Below are 20,981 nucleotides of genomic sequence, written 5' to 3'. Positions count from 1 at the left end.
TTGCTTTGGCACACGCACTCATGAGTCTTCTTGCTGCGCCAGGGTGAAAAGCTTTCTTTCCTGATGAAGGGTGAGTATATGTATGAACAGGAGCCACAGGAAGCGGCCTGATGAGAGGAGAGTTTGCATTTTAATCCGTATTTTACTGTCATAAATACAGGAGGTTGTTAAAGCTGAAGTTGGGCAGGAAGAAGTTTGCTGATCGCAGGTGCCAGGATAAGCTTCCAAGTGAATCTCGGGATCCTGCCGTCAGAGGACTTCACACTCAAGATAGAGCTGATTTGCTGATCTGTTTGGGCCCTATTTTATGAAATATGTGCCTCAAAATGATTGAAAGGGATCTAAATCAACAGAAACTAGACAAAAATTGCTTTTCAACTACATCTGTCAGCCTAAACTAGACTAAAAATGATCAAACTGAGTTTTAAACTTGAGCTTTCGGTGGCTAAAACTACACTCAGATTAACAATAACTGACCTACTAAAAATAACACGCAATTCAACGTGAAGACTAAATCTAAATCATCCACCCGAAAAACGCCGCAAACACATTCAGGCTCATCACAAAGGAATCAAGGTCGATTCAAGCTACCGAAACAGTCACCGTTAACCGAGGAAGGATGAGGATAACGAAATATGATTAAAACTAATGAGGGCATTTGACACAGGAGGTTCTGGAGGTTACACACACACACACACACACACACACACACACACACACACACACACATCAGATCAGATGGTTGCAATCAACTGGGCCAGGATTCTTCTTCTATCAGCCCGACGACAACATCAATCTTTGTCCGTCATTTAAAAACCCATTAAATTCTAAAAGAGTTCACTGATACAATCTGTTCTCTCGTGACATGTAGGGCAGCGCTATCTTGGAGCAGTTACTCAACTTAAAACTCCACTTGACTCAATATAACCTGTGATAGGACTCGCCCAAGAAAAAAGGACTTGGGACTTGCTGGAGACCGAATGTCTTATCGAGTGAGTGCTTCCGGCGAGACGTGGCGCTGATGTGAAACAAGCTGCTAACAAAGCAGTGGAAGGTGAGAATGAACCCGCTCACGGAGGAAGAAGAATTACAGACGCGAGGGTCCGGTACAACAAGCACACACACACACACAAGACTGCTCCACTTCGTCTTCACTTATTGATGAGATTGATTTCCTGAGCTCGAGGTGCTTCCCTGCCAGCTGATGTGTACAGGAGCTGATTAGACCGGTGATTTATGACTGAGAGGGGATAATGTCTCCCTGAGCTTGGCTAGATTGACCTGAGCCGAGATGCGGCGTGGAGGCATGGCGGAAATACAAATTGGTTAAGCGAGGTAATGCGGGACAGAGGGAAGGAGATGAAAGGGGACAGAAGACGCTGCTCCTGAACCAGAGCCGGATCCCCCGTGAAGCTTGTTGTCCCGGGCCCAAGCAGACCTGAGACCTGGCGGCATCTCCTTCTGCTCGGTCAGGGCTGACTGTCAACACTCACCACAACAGACAGGATATTAATAGACTCACAAGCAGCTCCAGGAGGAAGTAATACGATGCACTGATGAGAGACTGATAAACATCTGTCCCACCTCGTCTCAGCACCTGACATTTCACTTCTATGGAGTTAATAGCTCAACATCCAGCCCTCTAGCTAGCGTGAAATTGACTCTGAGAGCATCACGAGTCTTGGACGTCTATTTAGGTTGTGACAATGAGTCAATCAATTACAAACACGCATGGCTTCCTGCAGAAATTAATTAGAGTTGTGTAATGAAATGTGGCTTTCACCCTCAGGCAGCGGGCAATTTAAATCAGACATCTTGGAGAAGCAACCGTTGATTTCAAGATCCATGTTGTCACGTCTAAAAGCAGCGGTGGTGGCGGTAGCACACGCATGCTGCTGGATAGGAGGGCGAGTAGACACCCAACGGCAACCACAGCTGACTTGCTTTACGAGCAGAGAAATCCTTCCCGTCACAGTGGCTGAACGCTGAGCAGCTCAGCATGCAGGCGAGCGCTACAGCTCCAGCTCACTTCATCGTCCGTCTCTGCGTGGTTAAACTCGATGTGTGACTAACGTGGAAAAGTCAAGAAAGACAAGAATCAGTGTCTGCTGTACAAGGAGATGGTCGTCTTGTGACGAGAGAGTAAAACACTCACCATAAACCCAACAATGTTGGCTTGTATGGCGGCAGACCAATCACACGCGTGTATATCATGTCTAATTCCCTTCCTCCGTGTAAATTAGTGTTCATGTGATCTCACATACAGAGATCGATGGTCACCATTCTTTTCTAAATCAAGATCCCCAATAATGTCACCAATATTCAGAGTTACGCCCGTCAGATTTACTGTAGCTGCTGGAATTTGAACTCCATTCAGAAAACAAGCGTTTTAACAGTTGAATGCTTGTCGTCTTGTGGAGCAACGCAACAGAGCGTGAATCCATAATTCACACAAATTGGCATCATGATGTCCTGACATCAGCAATATGAAGTCGTGATTAATACGGTTAAATGTCAGCAAAATGGAAGTCAGAAACAGCTGGCATCTGGAGGCAGCTGTGACACTCACCGTGCTGTTCGCCATACAAGCAATTATTGCTGCGACATGCGTTGTCTTCTCCTGCTCATAAAAGCTGCATCACAGTAAAATGGTGTAATTTCTGAAACTACCACAGCTGCTGTAATATTTAATTTACCCACTAAAACATCGTACTGGTGATTTTGGACTAAAAATATTAATTTGTAAATATTTTATGGAAGCACCAACAGTGATTATTTCAACGTTTTTACCAGTTTAAGATAATGTGACATGAGAATTTGTCCAGCAGTGTTTTGTTCTCTACTGCTGCACACAATCAATCACCTTTCGCATCAGTTTAATCATTTTACAGGTATTTTTATTTAGTAGTATTTAGTTTTCAGACAGAACCACCAAGGACAGCAATACAGTTGATAACAAACAAAAAAACAAAACAAAACTGAAAAACACTGCACGGTGTGTACTCCTGGTGTTGGGGGATCTACTTTTCAACGATAAACCAGCTGAAACGACGTTCCGAAGGTTTCGAGAGTCTCTGTTGAGCAAAGGTTCTCTGTGTTCTGCCTAAGTTCTCTCTGTCGTCTCTGTTTCTAAAACAAACACCGACAACGGCCGTCGGAGGGGAACCGTAGCAGCTCTGTTGCTCTCACCTCTATCATGATGAAATGCTTTTAGAAACCTGTCTAAAACGTCAACCCCTCGTACGCTTCGTCATTCTCGGATCCCCTCTAATGAGCTCCTGAGGGTGATTCAGTGGTCACTCTCCTGCCTCCTGGGACCCTCGAGACTCTGGCGGAAAAACCTCTTGTCACTGATTTTGTTTTGAGCTCTTCTTCGTCAGATAATTAAGGAACTACAGCAACTCAAAGAGCTCCACCACCTCAGTATCCCACTGGATCCATTACAGACCACACGAGGTAGAGCTTCACCACTCACCATTGTGAGGGAATTTCTCGGCTCGTCACAATTTCACTCTCAACTGTCACACACTGTTATTCTCAAGGCTGGCGGTCCACAGTGGGGGGGGGCTACTCAGTCCCTTCTCCACACCCTCTCTACAAATGACTGTCAAAATCCATCCGCCACCCTCTGTACTTCAAAAATACATACAGAGGAAGGGGAAATCCTCTCTCTCTCTCTCCCTCTGCATGGCACATAACTTCCTGTGGTTCAGAGGAGAGTAGGTGGAGGTGGTCTATCCCTCTATCCATCCCTCTATCCATCTATCTATCTCTTTATCTGTCAGATGGCTTACCTGCCATTATACTGGATAATGATCCCTGCAGCTATAGCGAGCATTTGCATACACTGTCAACAGAGACTTGAAACTACCGCTCAACTGGTTCAGACCTGGTATCGCCCTGGTGATGGGATCACAAGACGTAAGTTCCTTAGTGTTGGAAGAACGTGGACGAACGAATCTCTTGAAGGCTGAAACGGCATGTGTAACATCACGAAGTGGACTCAAAATTGCCCATGTACGCTGCTGAACACTGCGTCCTCCACATGCCTGCTACCTTGACACAGCTGCAAGTACTACTGTTACTGCACGGCAAGCGGGTCAACCAGCCAGGACCAGCTGAACCTGACCTGGAACCCGGGCGGGTCGGGAGGCTACACTGAACAAGATCCCACGGTGCATGGAGCAGAGGTAGAACAATACAAGGAGCGACAAATATGTGTAACATTAAGGTTTCTGTAATTATATAAAATCATACAGAGTAAACAAAGCACCCGCATGCAATAGGATGCAGAATCACAGTATTACGACTAGTATTTTTTTATAATTGTTACAGGAACTAGTGTCATATCTATGAAATCCAATCAGAACTTGATAGGTTGGTGCAGTGGTCTACTGCGTTGCCTAGTAACACAGGAGCCGCTGGTTCAGTTCCCTGTTTGACAATACATCATGAAGTAATGAAATATGATAATTATATGCGTGTGAAGTCTTCAGACAGACGCGTACATCGTGACTGATAGCAAAGGCCACATGTGCTGCAGTCCAAAATCAAGCAATCGAAACAAATCAGGGTGTCTTCCTCGGCTCGTTCGGCTAAAACCAGCCAAGATGTCTGACGCGCTCGTGCTGCATCTCCTCTGACTGGGGGGCGTCGGAAGATTAGGCTGTCACATGTGGCCCGGACCACCTTGGAATGTGGTTGGGCTGTGTTCACACCTGTGGCAAGCTGTCCACTTGTGATCGCATCTGCCAAGACGCATCTTAATGCTTCTTGATAAGGTCTGAACTGGCCTGAAACACCTGTCCGTCACACTCCATCATCTTCCTCTCCTTTTCCAGCTTTTTCTAGATGTTGCCATCTTTTATTTTCATACGTTTCAATCATAGGAAAAACATTTAGCCTCTAAAAAAACTATCTATCTATCTATCTATCATCTGTCTCTCTATCTATCTGTCTATCTATCTATCTATCTATCTATCTTAAGCCAACCCTTCTGGTTGAGATGCAAAAACATACAAATGCGACCCTGACCCCGTTTCTCCAGACGAATCCACGGGGCATCATTCATATTTATATCCAGCCTTGGCAGGGCCATGAATGACAGAGGACAAGATCTCCCAAGCTATTAAACTTAAATATCTGGGTAATAAGTCAGTGTCAGTTCATCGCATTCATCAGCCATCATCTTCTTTCATTTGAGTGCTCCATGGACAGCTATCACTCCGCTGTCACTCACTCGCCTTACGGAGCAGAGCAGGCTGAGTGAGGAGCCCGGCCACTGGAGGGGCCAAGGTTTATCAAACAACAATACTCAGAGTTGATACAGAGTTCAGGCCAGTGGCGCCCCAGTGATTTTTCAAGAGGGGACATCCAGTTTTTCGATGACATTTTCACGTTGACCTCCTTTAATCTCAGTTGCTTGTACCATTTTTAAACAACTAAAATCTGTTCAGATGGGCGCTCCCTCTTCTCATCTGGCTACTTGCAGGTTTTGCTGACAAACTACTGCGAGCGAGGCCTTCTGCGGGCTTTAGTGCTCTTCAGAGAAAGACTTTTGTGCTTTTTCATATCACAAATGAACGACAAGCGGGCGCCGACGCCAGGGTTGATGCATATGCACGTTCTCCGTCGGTAAAAGAGACGAGACCTTGCAACGTCTACGGTCGAGTCTGTGAGACGCCACTCAAGGCTGGAAATCTGTCCAAGCTGCTCAGTCTGCATCACAATCAAGCTCTTTATCATCTACCAGTAAATTTATGGCCCTTATTCTAAAATGACAGAAGCTGCGTTTACAAAAACAAAACAAAAAAATAGCACAGTTTCGTCAAGAATGAGTAAAATACATAAATATAGGGTCGCAACAGTTTTGTTTGTTTCCGTGACACAATCCTGTCAAGGAATAGATGCTCCAAAAATGAAACACATTCCATGAGAGCAGATTTTGGTCCCGTTGCTCACCCCTGCCTCAGTGACCTTCTGTGGAGGGGGGGGGGGGTCACCTGCATCGACTGTGTTTAGTGATGCAGAGGAGAACATTGGAGAACATTCGGTCTGCATGAAAGCAAACATGAATTACACTTCTGTCTCTGACTGATCGTTTTACATGTAAAAGAAAAATTCCGTGCGTGGGGGTTCCGTCAACGACTGAGTTAACTGTCAGTCCTGACCACATTCATTGTTCATTTAAAAAAGTAATCGACACACGCAGTTTAATGACAAAAAATAGGCATTTCTGAATACTTTTGTAAAAGAATCGAGCCATTTCTATAATGTATCTATTTCATGTACCTCATCTTTTATGTTTTCCCCCATTTCTGTTATATTTAACGCTCCAGGGAAGCCACTGTTAGATTTAAATAAAAGCATGATGTCTCTGAAGACACTGAGCAATCACGTTCGATCATCGGGATCTCAGAATTGACCAAACTATTAATGATCAGAAGCTGGGGCTCCGATGAACTCAAACAGGACAACTCATCAAAACTCTCGTCAGTTGTGGTTGTTTCTTGCCTGAAGTTGGAAAAAAAAAAAAAAGAAAAAGAGTTTTCAATTACATTCAAAGCAAAATATATTTGCCGCCCCGTTTTATTTATTTCAGCAACATTCCGACAGCAGGAGGAGGCTCCATCAACGACATGAGTGATGGCTGAATTCCATTTAGTGGCCTCAGTTTCAGGGTCTGGCTATCGTGGTGCCGGATTACTGTCACGCTGTCATGACTCGCCCTGACACTTGGAAAGTCAGATAGTTTATTAGAACCCCACCTGCATATTTCCTACAAAGTAAAAGCCCTACCAATTAATTGGTACATCTGCACAACTGCAGTACTTCACAACAAACAATTTCACACTCAATTTATGAGCTGCGATCATATTTTTGTATTAAAAATAATTCTAATTTCTGTCTGTCAAACAATAAAAAAGAAAAGGCAGTGCATTCTCCTACTTTTTTGCTGTACTCAGTAAAGGTTATTATTCAGAAAAATGCCCATGCAGGCGTTTTCATCTTCTATGCGAGTGGTAACTGGTATTTTTCCTTAGTGTCTGGAGATCAAAAGATGCCAGAGAACAGAAACAGATTAAATGGAAATGGAAATAAAGACAGTCGGCGAGTCAATGCGAAGCTGCCAACATCAAGAATTGATTCACAGTTGCAGCCAAATCCAGCAGATGGTGAGTGAATGTAAACGGAACCGAGCAATCAAATTTCCTACAAAACACTTAAAGGATGCAGAAGAGGAGGGGGAAAAGGAGAGTGAAAAGGCAGAAGAGGGGTGGAAAGAGCCGCGAAGGAAATATCCTGAATGACTGGTGAACAACAACAACCCCGCCAAAAAAAAAAAAAAAAAAAGCTCTTTTGCAGCAATATGTTCTCGCCTACGGTTACACTTGTTCCAATGCAACTTTAATCATCCAATCATGCCTGCCAAGACAACTGACTGGTCGGGTTGTGCAAAAAAAAAAAAAAAAAAGATTTTGCTCACACTGACATTGGATACAAAACCAAGAATGAAAGGCTCAATCCAGGCACAAAGACACCAACAAGCAGCCAGAGAGACAGAGATGGAGGACAAGATTTAAACAGCAACATGAACTGTTAAGGAGCTTTTAAGGCCACGTTTGAGCGTGAAGCAACGAGATGTTCGTGACAGCTTCTACAAATTAGCTTGGAATCGCAACGACAGTCCTGTTGAAATACCAAGGAAACAATGTTGGAACATTTCTAAGATCCCCGACACAAAGTGACCTCGTGGTCCAGAAGCGAAGGGTGTGGACTTGATAGCTCCGTCACAGCCTGAGGAAATCCTTCAGGTCACCTCACAGAGGAGGCGCCCTACACAACAACCTTCTACATCACGTTAGACCGCGTGCTACTGCACTGTCCCGTCATCTAAACTACACGGGGCTACAATAAGGGATGAAATGAAAACGTTGTAGCTCACAGCTCGTGTTTACAGTTTAGTGAAAGCTTGGACTTGCCATCCAGTCGAGCTGAATCATGCTTCAGAACAACATGTATTGAACAAAATAAATCATCAGCAGACTGGACAGGTTCTCTAACCTCAGGGGGACTGTTTGTCCTCCTTGCAGGTTGGGCAGAGAGCTGGGCTGAAGCTGAGGGGTCATGACGGATCCTGTGCTCCGATGCCGAGCTGGAGACAGGAGCGGTGACGAGTTCCAGAAACAACCGCTACGTGCCAGCTGAGGAGGCTGCTGCTGCTGCTCTCCCCGAGGGCCTGCGTATACAATCACTAAGTCATTATCATTCTCAGAACAAACATCTGAGTTAATCTTTATGTAAACGGTGTGTGTTAAGGCTCCTGTAGGAGAGAGTCGCAGACTCCCAACTGCATTCAAGAAGGCCTCATGCAGCCCAAACCAATAATAAACCTTAAAAAAAGAGAAGTAAAACAGCACAGAGCTATTTAAAGTTAAGCCTGGAGAGATTCTGTCAAGCAAATCTTTTTTCTTTTTTTTTTTGGTCTTGTTTTGTTTTAGACACAGAGTCTCAAAGTGTTAGCCCGTGAGGCTATCATCAAGGCTACACTACTAGCACGAGAGCATCTGTGCTCGCCTTCGGGCTTTTTCCTACCCATCACACCATGGTGGGCTATGGCTCAGATAATCTTGAGGCCTCATGGCCATGGAAACCCACTCATGTATGAATGTTACTTTGTTTAAACATGGCTGCAGGAGAAGAGACAGAGAGGAAAGGACAGGGCAGGACTGTCCTGGGAGACACAGCACATGTTGGTGATGTAACAGGAGGGAAAAAAGAACACACACAAAAAAAAAAAGACGCGGGGATTTGCTGCTCTTTTCTGCCCCAAAAATGTGGAGGCGACCGGAAGCTGACAGGTTGTACACAGGAGTTTCCTCCCCTCACTGGTAACAAAGCCTGCATCACAGCCACTACCACCACAAAGAAAACACAGTCAGTTCATCACTATTATCCTCATGATTTCCTCAATTCACTGATTTCACCTGCACGCTCCTGCTGCTCACAACCTCTCGAAGAAAGAAAGGAATCTCTGTTTTACGCCGTTTCAAATGAATTAGACCGGTTTCAATTTAGATGTAATAACTTGGAACTCTGGGAGCTGGTTCAGTGTTAATTCTGGGAAATAAAAATAAATAGAGACTGGATAGGGTCATCAGGTGTCGGCCACATCAAGCGTCCTCACCTGCCAGTGAATGAACGTCACAGCTGGTCTGCTGGAAAAAAAATAAAATTAAAAAAAAAAAGCTACTGTAACGATAACATAAGCTGGAAAAAATCAAGATACGTTTATTTGAAAGGGTTATTTTCCTAAGTAATTTATGATACAGCCTGTAAACGACTACATGAAAATGCCTTGAAAAATTTCACATCAGTTTAGAAATAAAAATTTATAAAAAAAAAAAAAAAAGTTCCCACATTTTACTTCTGTATATTTTTTTTAAGAGCAAATCACTGCTATTTAAAAAAAAAAAATCATTATGGGTCATTATCATCTTTATCCTTTTTGCCACCAACCTGTTAAATCGCTAGATATATAATTAGCTCTGAAGTATTCACAAATTGAATCAACCACAGCTTGGAGGTTGCGGTCTATTCTTGGAAAGGTCGCGAGTTCATTTGGGGTGAAACCTTCTTTCTTAAAGGTAAAAAGATGATTTAAGGACAGACAGGCCTTCTACCCTTAAAAAAAGAGAAAAGTTTAACACTATTTAATGCATAAAAATGCCTTAAAACCATGTTTTATCAGAGAGATGACACTTTAAGGTGACTGAGTCGGTGAAGGTTAACATCACACGTTTATGGTTTTAATCCAGACGCAACTCATCCTCAAACCCTCGGTATTTCCAAATCCCCAGTTTAGTTCTCCACAGGAGACGTCAGGAACACTGACCCTTGAGCATCTTGTCGGGAGGAACATGTTGTATATGGAAGAGGGGCTAAAAATAGCCCTGCTTGTGTCTTTCTAGTAGCTTTTTATTAGCGTAACCCCTCGTAGATGCTCAATTGAGTGGAATTACTCGCTGTGAAGAGCCACTACTCGTTTTGAGGAGACGGGGAAAAGTCAGAGCGGATCTAAAAGAGAAGAGATGACTCAGTATTTGCATTTGGCGGAGAGAAAAGACGCTTTCATGGATTAAACCCACACCACGAACGGTCTAAAAACAAAATTAATTGCTCGCACTGGTGGTCATTTGTCATTAGTTGAACGATGAAAGGTGTGACCCAGTAATGGAGGTCACGACATTGCAGAGTAAGACGAGGAGGAAGCAGGGGAGAAAAGCTGACACAGCACTGATGAAATTGGAGTAATACGTGCATTGGGATACAGTGAATCATTACTACACAGGCAACAACAATGCCCAAATGTCTCCCTTCCAGAATTACATTTAAGGTTTCATGCCTTCCTCCTCAGCTACCAACTCCACCGTCCAGCTTTCCTCACGTTTCCACCTGATCTTGTGCACTGATGTGTGTGCCTCCCTGTGTGGCTGCGAGGCGGTGACAGGGTGTCGGCCGCGGTCGGTGAACCTGGCTGCTCTGTTTAGCTCCGCCAGTGACAGAAAGCGAGGGAGACATGGGCCAGCCGCGGCTGCCCCAGCTGGGCCAATCAGGCGTGAGCGCTCGTGGTTGGATCAGCGCATGCCTTCCGCCATGTGCAGCGCTGTGGCACAGATCCCCTTGTGTTTCCTGCAGCGTCAGCAGCGCTTTGCTGGTCAGTCGCGTGAGTGTTAGTTCAGATAATGAAGGTGACTGTGTTTCATGACATCACTGCGCCCTCCTTAATCGTACCTGTGGTGATAATTCCACAGGAGCCAGGTCACATGGCTAAATAGTCTGTGCAAGTGTATGTTCAAAGTGATCCGCCCCCCAAAAAGGATATTTTGCCTTTTCTAGAACTTACAAGTTGACATATTTCCCCACCTGCTTTACTTCTTTGAGAGTCTGGAATGCTGAAGGAGCCAGAAACACACATTCACTTAGCTTGAAGCTTTCTTCAACCGACGGCGAACAACAGACGAAACCTAACGAGCAAAAAGTACAGTTGTTACAGCTGTCCAGGGAAGGTTTGCTATTAGCTTCAAGCTAAACACAAATGCGGCTGGCTCCTTCTGCACGCTGAGTCACAAAGAAGCGATGCAGAGTGGGAAAAAAATAAACATCTAAATGAGCTCAAGACACCTCTTTGTGAGTACACGAGAGGCCAAATACACTTTTTGGTTGAAGCATCGTTTTAACTTAAAACACTGAGCTTCTGAAGACTTCGACTTTTATGGTGTCATCGGTCGCATAAAAACCTCCGAAACTCTGCAGAGCACAGACCTTCAGCAAGGCTTTGTTAAATGGAACCGCCCCAAAACTTAACGGCCTCCTCCTCGGCCCAGACTGGAACCCCAGAAAAACACCAGTGCGGTAGTTTTTACATTATCCTGCAAACATAAAACTTACGCACCCACATGTGCTGTGCTCAACATCCAACTGTACACGCAACACACAGATGCTCCCTTTCAGTGTCGTGAGGTGAGAAAGAGCGAGTGTCTCTGTCCTTGATAGAGGAGGAGGAGGAGGATCAATGAGCAGTTAAATCTTACGGCGTCCCCACTCAGGGGAGCCAGGATTGCTTCTGAAATGGACACCCAACTCGTAACAGGGATGTGAACTTTTGCACGCGCGCTTCTACTGTTTATAAATATGGGAGGCTGTGGTGCTTCCAGCTCATGAACAGCCCTCCCCGCGCTCACTCCGGACGAATGCTCAGGAGCTGACTCAAACTCAGCATTCTGGCTCTTGTCAATACATGTGAACACCCTCCGTTCAGAGCAGAGGACGGACGTTCGAGTTCCATCTCGTGTCACTCTTGCTCCATCTACACGTATCGCACACCCTCGATTTGTGTCTTATTACATTTTCACCCGAGATTAACTTGTAAGAAATTTACTTCCTTAGTATTAAAGCCTACTGTTTGCTACTTATATGCCTCTAGAGCGTGTATGCGTGGTGGAATTGACAAGAAATATGGAGTGAATCTCTCCTTTTAATTATGGGGATCTTTTTTTAAAGTAGATTTTACTATTCTCACCACTTTCTTCTCCCAAATTCACCCAACAATCTTCATCCTTCAACTTCTGTTCTGTGGACGATCCTGATAATCAGCATCTTAAAGGAGCGATGCGCTGATGATGCGGTATCTCACCGCCTTCTCCGCGTAATTAGGTTTCGCAGGAAGCGCAACGTCTAATACCGGATCAAAGAGCGGCGATTCCAGGCTGATAGAAAAACACTTAACCCGCTCTGACGAAACAGGATGCATCAGGGCGACCACAGTGGCGAGAACGCGCTCAGCTGTGTGGACGCCTCAGTGTTACCTCACCGCTTCTGGACCCAATCACAGCGAGGCAAAGAACGGTAGCGTGGTTAGATGACGACCCTGAATGAACGGCCTCTCTCACTCTCTCTTTCTATCTCTCTCTGCCTTCATTCGTGCCTGTCACGTTGTGGCTCCGCCCCTCTGTTGACCCGAGGGAAGTGGCATAAGACCTGTCACCCCGAATCACAGCCTGTGCCACGACAGCCGAGCTCATATGTAAATGTGTCGGCGTGCACAGATTCATGAGTCCGACATATCAGTTTGAATATGCATGCGCAGCACTGACTGGAGCGTAAACATCCCTGTACATGGGCTCGCTACATCCGTGTGTGTTTGCATATGTGTGTGTGTGTGTGTGTGTGTGTCTGGAAACACACAGGATGTATGTCTGAGCTTACCCTGGTATATTATAGTGACATTCCCGGTGGGAAGGAGCCTCACGACTGCTTTCATTTGCTAGACTGCCCATATCTCTTCATGGGCGCAGGCTTGGTGGAAGTGACATCTGATGTCATCCACACTCAGAGAGGTCCTTTTTGTCTGTTCGCCTGATGTTTACAGGAGCAGCATCGCGGCAAACCAACACCAAGCACAACGCCACATTTCTAGAATGAGACACTAATAACCGGGTTAACACACAGGATAAACGCTGCACCAGGGACTGTCTGGTTAACCAGCAGTCACTGGTGTTTTGTGGCGTTTACAGACCTCACTGGACTGTAGTTTGAGCAGTTGATTCATGCAACAAATGCGAGATGAACACGTCTAAAGGTTGATTTGACAGCCACAATCGCATTATTTGAAGTCATTTTTTTGATATTACCTCCTCTGAGTTATTGTGGCCACAATAATCATGTCCTAAAAATGTGATATCACGAGTTCACGCTGTCCAAAAGTGAGGATTGGGTGCTTTTACGCAAATTTTCCAATCATTTTCGTTTTTTATTTCATGCATATCAGGTTAAATTTTAATACGGCCATTTAACACTGTTCTTTTTTTTCAATAAAATTAAGAATAACTACTTCATAATAATAACCACAGTTCGTTGGTTTCTCTGTTAGCAGCTCAACTCCATAAATTGAGGATGGATTTTGATTTTATTTGGGATAATTTAGGTGGGATGGAGCATCACTTTGGAACTGAGCGGCTAAAATGTTTCCTTTTAGCTTGACATCACATGGTGGAAACCCCTGACAGTGACACTTATCAAGTCTTTTTCTTTTTGCGATTAAAACTTTTGGGCAAATTGGCCGCAAAAAGTGACTTTACCAAAACCACCAGACCACCAAAAAGAGAGTCAACTGACATAGTTTGACACAGAGTGACTCTAAGCTCCACAAGCTGGGGGAGAATCGGAGCTGCATTTTCAATTGTAAACTGGATATAAAAATAACATTCGCGTCTTCAACAGCTTCAGCATCGCTCCAATGGTGCACTGACTTGCCACAAGCAGAACGGCGCCTCTTCCATTCCTCCTCCGAGCTGCGCACACCTGACCCTGCACAAAGAAGTTTGAGCTGACAACTCCCGCTAGCCTGTCGTGCTGCTTTCAGGTGCTTGATTCTAGCTAGTACAGAACAGTACAGCAAGGATTACGGAGGAAACTAAGAAAATGAAAAAAAAAAAAAAAAAGACAAATACAAAACCACTAGCGACTCAATGTGTAGTGAAAGTAACGATGGAGCATAACGGGTAGAAGCTAACGTTGCACGCACGCCTCTCGGCGTCACAACAGGGGTTTCACTTCGAATCAATAGTCCAGAACTAAAATCCTCAACAAAAAAAAAAAAAACACACAAAAAAACAAAACAGGTTTTGACTCCACTGCTCTTCAAAACATGAGCCTCCACTATGTGCTTGCGTGAGTGCAACAAGAAGTGCAGAAGACTGGTAGTTTGGGGGAAGCGGCGAGAAACGCGTCATACAACTTCCATATTATCTGTATCTTATATATAAGTGGTTCTGGTTGTTCTATAATGTCCATGTGAGAACCTCAGCTGAGAAACTGGAGCCGGCCCCATAAATATTAACAAAAACGGATGAATCAAGAAAGGTTTCACTCTATGACGAGTATCCGTTCTCTCATGTTGAAACCCTCCTCACATGCTTCAGCAGCAGCACACGCATGGCCAGGATTCCCTTTGTCAGAAGAAATCAGACATTCCTCTGTCGCTTTTGTTGTTTTTTTTTTTTGTTTTTGTTTTTTTTTTACAATTAAAGAGATCTGCTGTGGCATCGTAGCGACACGTGCACAACTGGAAACACGCCTGTTTTCCAAGGGTCAGGGCCGACTGCAGGGCTCGTTTTACTCAGAGTCATCCTGAGTCACCGGGAGCGTGACACAACCCTCCCCCGCTCGTCGCTACCGCGTCTGACATATAAAGACTCCCGCCCAAAAAACAGAGGCATTTATACAAACCAGGAGCTTACCTGGATTTAAAGATTATAGTCTTCTTGAGGAGCAAATAAATGTGGTAAATTAAGTCTCCGCTCACAATGTAAAGCTCATTGTTTGATTACAATCCAATTTTTTATTTTTTACCTTTAAAATGATCCAGAGACACACAGGCTTCAGTAGCTTCGCCAATTATTTTCATCCCAACGTTACGGAATAAATTTCAATCTTCAAATGGAACAACTCTCCCGGAAAATTATAATTTGCTCATTACAGAAAGATATCCACCTCATCATTAAAATTGATATATATCCACACGCTAATTCAGAACGACCTCGTTAACTGAACAACAGATCTCACTTCAATGTCAATCTGAAATGGAAAATGCCCTTTTTAACCATTCTTTAAAAAGCAAATCAATTTCTTTTTATGTTTTCTATATCAAAGTCCAATTTTTTTCTTCCTATGAAGCAAAATTTGAATTGAAACACAAGTATTTACCAACCAATAACATCATGACATCCGTCCACCTATCAATCTTCAGTTGCGCATGTATAAAAGTCTTTAAGTCAAAGCACATTAGCTAGCTAGCTAGCTAGCTGGCTAGAAAAGATACACTGGTGAGCCGTTGGCTGTTGGCCACCTCGAACCCTGTTTTCTGTGTCCAATACTGTGATTAAACCAATATTTTCCCCCAAAAAGTGTATTTTATTGTTTCAATTACTCAAAAATGATGGTATTTGTTACTTCTTTGTGACACCAGAATGCGGAAAACGCTAGCCATTACGCTAGTAGCTAACGGTGGCTGACAGATGGCAACAAAACCGCCCCCCCCCAAAAAAAGTCAGTTTACAAACTCTCCATCATATTTCCATTCTAATTCACATCTTTTTCCAAATATATGCTCAGTAATCCAGAAACGTTTTGATTTAACATAGATGCTTAAGTTAATGCTAGCCATTAGCTTCAAGCTAACTATACAATGTTCTGCATTTTGGAGTGTAAAGAAGAGAAAGAAACCATCTTTGTCAGTTCAAGACATCTATTTGTGAGTACTAAAAGGCAAATTAAACTTCTGAGGAGATTATTTCAGCTTTTTTTTTTCTAATTGTCTTTCCCCCGAAACCTGCCGTGATACAGCAGCAGTGCACTCAGTAACACTGTCATTTCCAACGTCCATTTGGGAAGTAAAACTACGTGTATTATAATAGAATCGCCCCTCTACTGTATTAACCACTGCCATAATGGCCTCTAACCATTCTTAATTACCCGGTCAACCAAAAAAGGCACCTTCTCTCTGCTCTGTCTTTAATGTCGTTTACAGGAACTGGCAACCAGAAAATGCAGAGCAACGTACACAGTGTCAAGCAGAGGGAATCCAGACTAGCTGGCAAGCGTAAAGACACAGTTTCCCCACAGTGCGCTGCACTCTGAGGATTAGGGCTGGCAGTGCGCTCACGTCTGCTAAACAAGATATAAACACAATACCTTGATATTTCATGTTGCACACAGCCAGTTAGGAAAGATACTGCAGCAGGAGCGCCGCTGCTGTTAAACGTCTCCTTTCGTCTCCACACTTTCCTCCTCTCTATTCTTTTGGATGGAGCAGCGTCACATGTTGACAGTTCATGCTGCAAAATACCTGCTACGTGCTTGTGAATGGCTGCCATTTGAAAGGGTTGGCGAAAAGCATGACACCTCTTTACTGTACCGGCTCCATGTACTGAATTGGGGGGGGGGGGGAACAGGAAGTGAATTATTCAAAATAGCTGGCTATAAAGCATGTAATTGACTTAAATACCTCCTGCAGACATTTTGCTAGACAGTTAAGATAATTGCAAATGCCTGATTTAATTGCAAGTGATTAACATTAAAAAAACAACAACATCTGCATAAAAGCATAAAGGCGGAAAATTTGATACACATGATTTTCTGGTGACATTTGAAGACCAGAACTGTTTTTATGGAGGGAATTAAAGGCCGTAGGAGATCATTTGTGCAGTTTTAGTGCGGCAATTAAAAAAAAAAAAAAAAAAAAACCCTGAGAATTTTTATCATTCCCAGTTAATTATATGTGATATTTAAACGTGAGGCCTCGCGCTCTCGGAAAAACTCTGTGAAAGGTTGCGCGCGAATCTAATGGACTTTCAATTCAATCATCAATCACGACCCCCACGGAGCGCGATTCAAGCTTTTATCTGGTGATACAGACGAATGTATTCAGCAAGATGGCGTTATCGATTCTCATAATGGTAGTCAATTAAAAGCATCGCATAAAGCTTTGGGTTTAGATGGATGGAAATGGTTAAAACGCCACGATTTATTTGCTGTGTAGTCATGGGGTTCTACTGTACTGAAGCACAGCGCTGAGGTATTTATCAGGGCGGCGAGGCTCAGGAGGAAGAGTGGCGGTCTAGTTCCTGCAGGTTTAGTGTGCTCCAGAGACCCTGATTCTCTGAGGTAAGGTACCGAACCCCTAATTGTTCCCGGTGAGCCGGTCGACAGCTTGCTCGCAGGTCTCAGCCATCATGTGTGCGCGAAAGGCTGAATGAGGCAACACTGTTCAGTGATTCAAGAGCGATAAAGGTGGAGAAGCACCGCACGCTGGAGCGGTGGAGCAGGTTCCTGGCCTTCAGTTTGAGAGTCCAGGGACAAGGAACCAACCAAACCAGTGGTCGTGTTCTCCGGATGTCTGATGTGCTCGAAACTTTTGGCACTTCAAGCGGACTTGAAGTTTGGACTCTTTTACTTTTTAGCCTGTACGTATTTTTTTTATATTTTCACCACACATCCACACTAATTTACTGAACAGCTGGCGGTCAGCGCTGTCAGTCTTGCGATCGTCTCGTCAAAAGAACATTTCTGGCACCTCTTCTTGGCTCCAAATTTTTTAAAAAATTAAATTAAAAAATGGCACTTGCAAAGACGGCCATCTATATATATTTCAGCGATGAAAAATACCTCTTAGACATTTCTATAGCATCGTCTGATCATTTAATAAACATCTACGCGCAATTTATCTCTCGTGTCTGCCGAGTCATGAGCTGTAGTGCGATGAATGGTTCTCCTCCACCGTGAAATAATACAGAAATGCTGGTTTTTCTAGAGGAAACCAGGACTCTCTGGTCGCCCCGCTAACTCCAGTGATGGGCCATTTCTTTGCTGCCACACCACATCTGCACCTCATCCCTCTCGGTGCACTGGGGTCGAGCCCCCTCCCACCCCCACCCTCCTCCACCCCCCTCTGGTGCAGGTTCTCTCCTGGAGGGATGCGGGGTTAACAAGGTGGGTGGGGTTACAAGGGCGACAGAGATGGACGACCTCGCAGAATCACCTACAGTTCATGAAATTTACAGTACGGGAGGCTGCGAAATGCCAAAAGCACACTTACTGGATGAAAATAAAGAGGATGATGATGAGTGGAGGGCAAAGGGAGGCAGTTATGCTTCAGCTGGCAGCTCACCAGAGAATAAATTCTCAGCGAATATGATAGCATCCATATGTTCACGATAGCATCCATCACTCGCTAGCACCTTCCAACACAACCAAAATCCATCGCTTTGCATGTGGCTGAGGTTCTCATGGAGCAGAGCGGAGAATCAGCATCATGGCAGCTCCTGTTTGAGCCGTCGCTGATGTGGCGCCGACGAAATAATCCGCACGTGTGGTGTATTTTCAAGGCGTTCAGCTCAGTGAGAGGGTTTCACGTTGTGAATAAGGTGCCGCCGCTCCCAGGTTCACCTCTCTGACCGGCGGTCGCTCCTCATTGTGAGATGCTGACTTTAGGAACGACGGGACGAACCCTGAATGTGCGCCAGGACGAGAGGCTGTCACACCAGTAGAACTTTAATTAACAAGGCGTGAAAGACGCGAGTTCTGTAATAAAATGAAAATCCTAGCGGATGTTCCGAGTGCTATAGAAGCCCATTTCTGCCAGGGGAAAATTTTTTTTTTTCTTTGATGATAAAAATATTCCAATGGTAACAATGTTTTTTTTTTTTTTTTTAAATGGGATAAAGAAAAAGCAGTATTACATGTAGTGATTTCCTCTTTTTGTTTCAAAATTTCAACTTTATATCTCACAACTTTGACATTTTATCCCTAAATTATGACTTTATTTAATTTATATAATAAAAGTATTTGTCGCTGATGTAAATGAGCTTTCGCATCAAACACATTCACAGAATCCACTTTTTTTTCTTCTTCTTTTTTTGTCTCTCTTTTAGCAAACGTTTGGCTCCAAGCAAGGAAACTGAGCAGGTCGCCGGCTTTTTTACGTTCACTCCAACTGCAATAACTGCTCAACTGCAGTCACTCCCTTGAATTGAAGTATTTAAAGGATTCACCACCAATCACTCCACCACAAACCCTCCAAAAAATCCAAAATTCCCTGGCAAAGCTTCACTTGCGCAGAACATTCTTTTTGTTGTTGTTGTTGTTGTTTTATTTAATTAATCTCAAGAGTTTACCGATAAAAAAATGATTACAAAGCCTGCGTGTGTTTACACCACTGTAACCAAGCCCTGAGGAGAACCCCTGCACCGCCCATACACAAACCTACTGAAGTGACTGGAGAACAAAAGATGAGGGGGATTCAGCCTCAAACACTGGAAGGAAAAGCTGAAACTGCATTGAAACGGACTGGAATCTCCAAATTAACTCCTAATGTTAATAAAGAAGCTACAGCTGCACCACCCCCCTCCCTCCCACCACCACCACCACCATCACCATCCACACACACACATGCAAAAAGCCCGTTTTAACAGAGAAGTTGAGCTCTTGTTGCTGGCCTCAACCAAGTTGTGCTCTTAAAAATGAGGTATAAACCCACTCTGAACTCGTAATTAAACCACCCGAGATTCAACCATCTTCTGCGCGTTTTGGTGCCAAATGGTGCGTCCGTGACACCCCCCCCCCCCCAAAAAAAACCCCAAAAACAAAACATTATCACACACACACACACACACAAAAAAACAAATGTAAATAAATGCCATATTTTCTGGTTGGATTCTTACCGCTATGCGAGTCTGTGAGGATGCCTTAAGATATAAGATGATCTTTGTCTTGGGCGGGGAAGGTCGTTTTGGACTTGCTGGGGTCCAAACTTGAATCCTTGCCGTTGAATATCTGCTCCCCACGTCTCGGGAGGGAACCGGCAGGGGTGTTTGACGGTTGTTGTTGTTGTGTTGTTTTTTGTTGTTTGTTTGTTTGTTTTTATTTCATCTTCAAGAGCGTCAGACTAGGAGATGTGCGGGCATTTCTTTTCCATGTCAGCGACACTATTCTGCCTCCCGATCGAGGAACGACGGTTGAACTATGTAGTCTGCTGCGTAAAACCGGTGCCAAAATTCCTGAGGGCCCATTCCGTTAAAGCGATGCTAGACAATAGTCGGGTCATTTTGGCACGGAATGGAGCTTCTCCGCTGCCAAGCACAAACGCATCGGCTGATTAAAGCCAAATCTGAGGAGCTGTTTTGTTCATATCTCTTCTCCCGGCTCGATAATTCGCTAATGTGAGTCGCTCACATGTGCCAGTTGGCTCCGGTGTCGTCTTGCGGGTCTCTCATCCTCTTCTTCCCCCGCAGGAGGAGTGGACAGCGGAGTTGCCGAGCTGTTGATCACCGGAGGACCACCGACACATCCAGCGGTGGCTCGTATTTATCAGGACCTGGTTTTTCCGCCGCCGTGGACGAACCGGGGGGGAGTCCTGGTTGAGTGACAGCTGGGTTTCCTGACTGAAAGCTGGCCGTCCCCGTCTTTGCAGGAGCGGTACAGCGGGATGTTGCGCGTACGCGTCTTTGACAGTGCGCGCACCCGATAGGTCACACATCCAAGGTTCAGGAACATCTGCTGAACAACAAAGTGGAAAGAAAAAAACCCATCAGTTTAGTGTTTGGAGCAAATAAATGACCGTTGTGAAATGAATTTATGTTGAAGCCCAGCATTAATAATTGCTAACATGGCTTTTTTTTAATCAACTTTTATAACAATTTAATATTTTCAGCTGGAATTTCTTGAGTTCAACATCTATCGTATGTGTTTCTTTGGTCTGACTCTGCTGTGTCACATTCCTGCATCGTTACTTTCAGCGATTCGTTCTTTTGAGACTGCAACTAATGATTGTTTAGAGTGACACCTCCCCCAAAAAAGTCTATTTAGCCAGCAAGCGCCCGCAAACAAGTGACGTTTAGATGGGTTTGTTACGCCCTTGCATC

At 44.3% G+C, this 20,981-nt stretch overlaps 1 protein-coding gene across 5 annotated transcripts in view; it reads right to left on the bottom strand.

The window, feature by feature from the left end:
* The window catches only part of gjc1 (gap junction protein gamma 1), a 47,862-nt gene that overhangs the window by 24,579 nt on the left and 2,302 nt on the right, over window positions 1-20,981 (bottom strand). For 2 of the 5 annotated variants that reach the window (XM_086184722.1, XM_086184721.1), the window contains exon 2: window positions 19,782-20,616. The gene's annotated coding sequence lies outside the window, so the exon portion shown is untranslated. Of the gene's footprint in view, window positions 1-8,064; window positions 8,240-19,781; window positions 20,720-20,981 lie in introns of those variants that run through there. The other 3 variants (XM_086184720.1, XM_086184718.1, XM_086184719.1) reach the window with 3 other exon arrangements.

Source organism: Aulostomus chinensis, chromosome 18, assembly GCF_037954235.1.
Source record: "Aulostomus chinensis isolate RoL2024-O1b breed Wild chromosome 18, RoL_Achi_v1.0, whole genome shotgun sequence".
Lineage (NCBI taxonomy): Eukaryota > Metazoa > Chordata > Actinopteri > Syngnathiformes > Aulostomidae > Aulostomus > Aulostomus chinensis.
The sequence above is the reverse complement of the archived record's forward strand: the minus strand, read 5'-3'. Positions and strand labels throughout refer to the sequence as shown.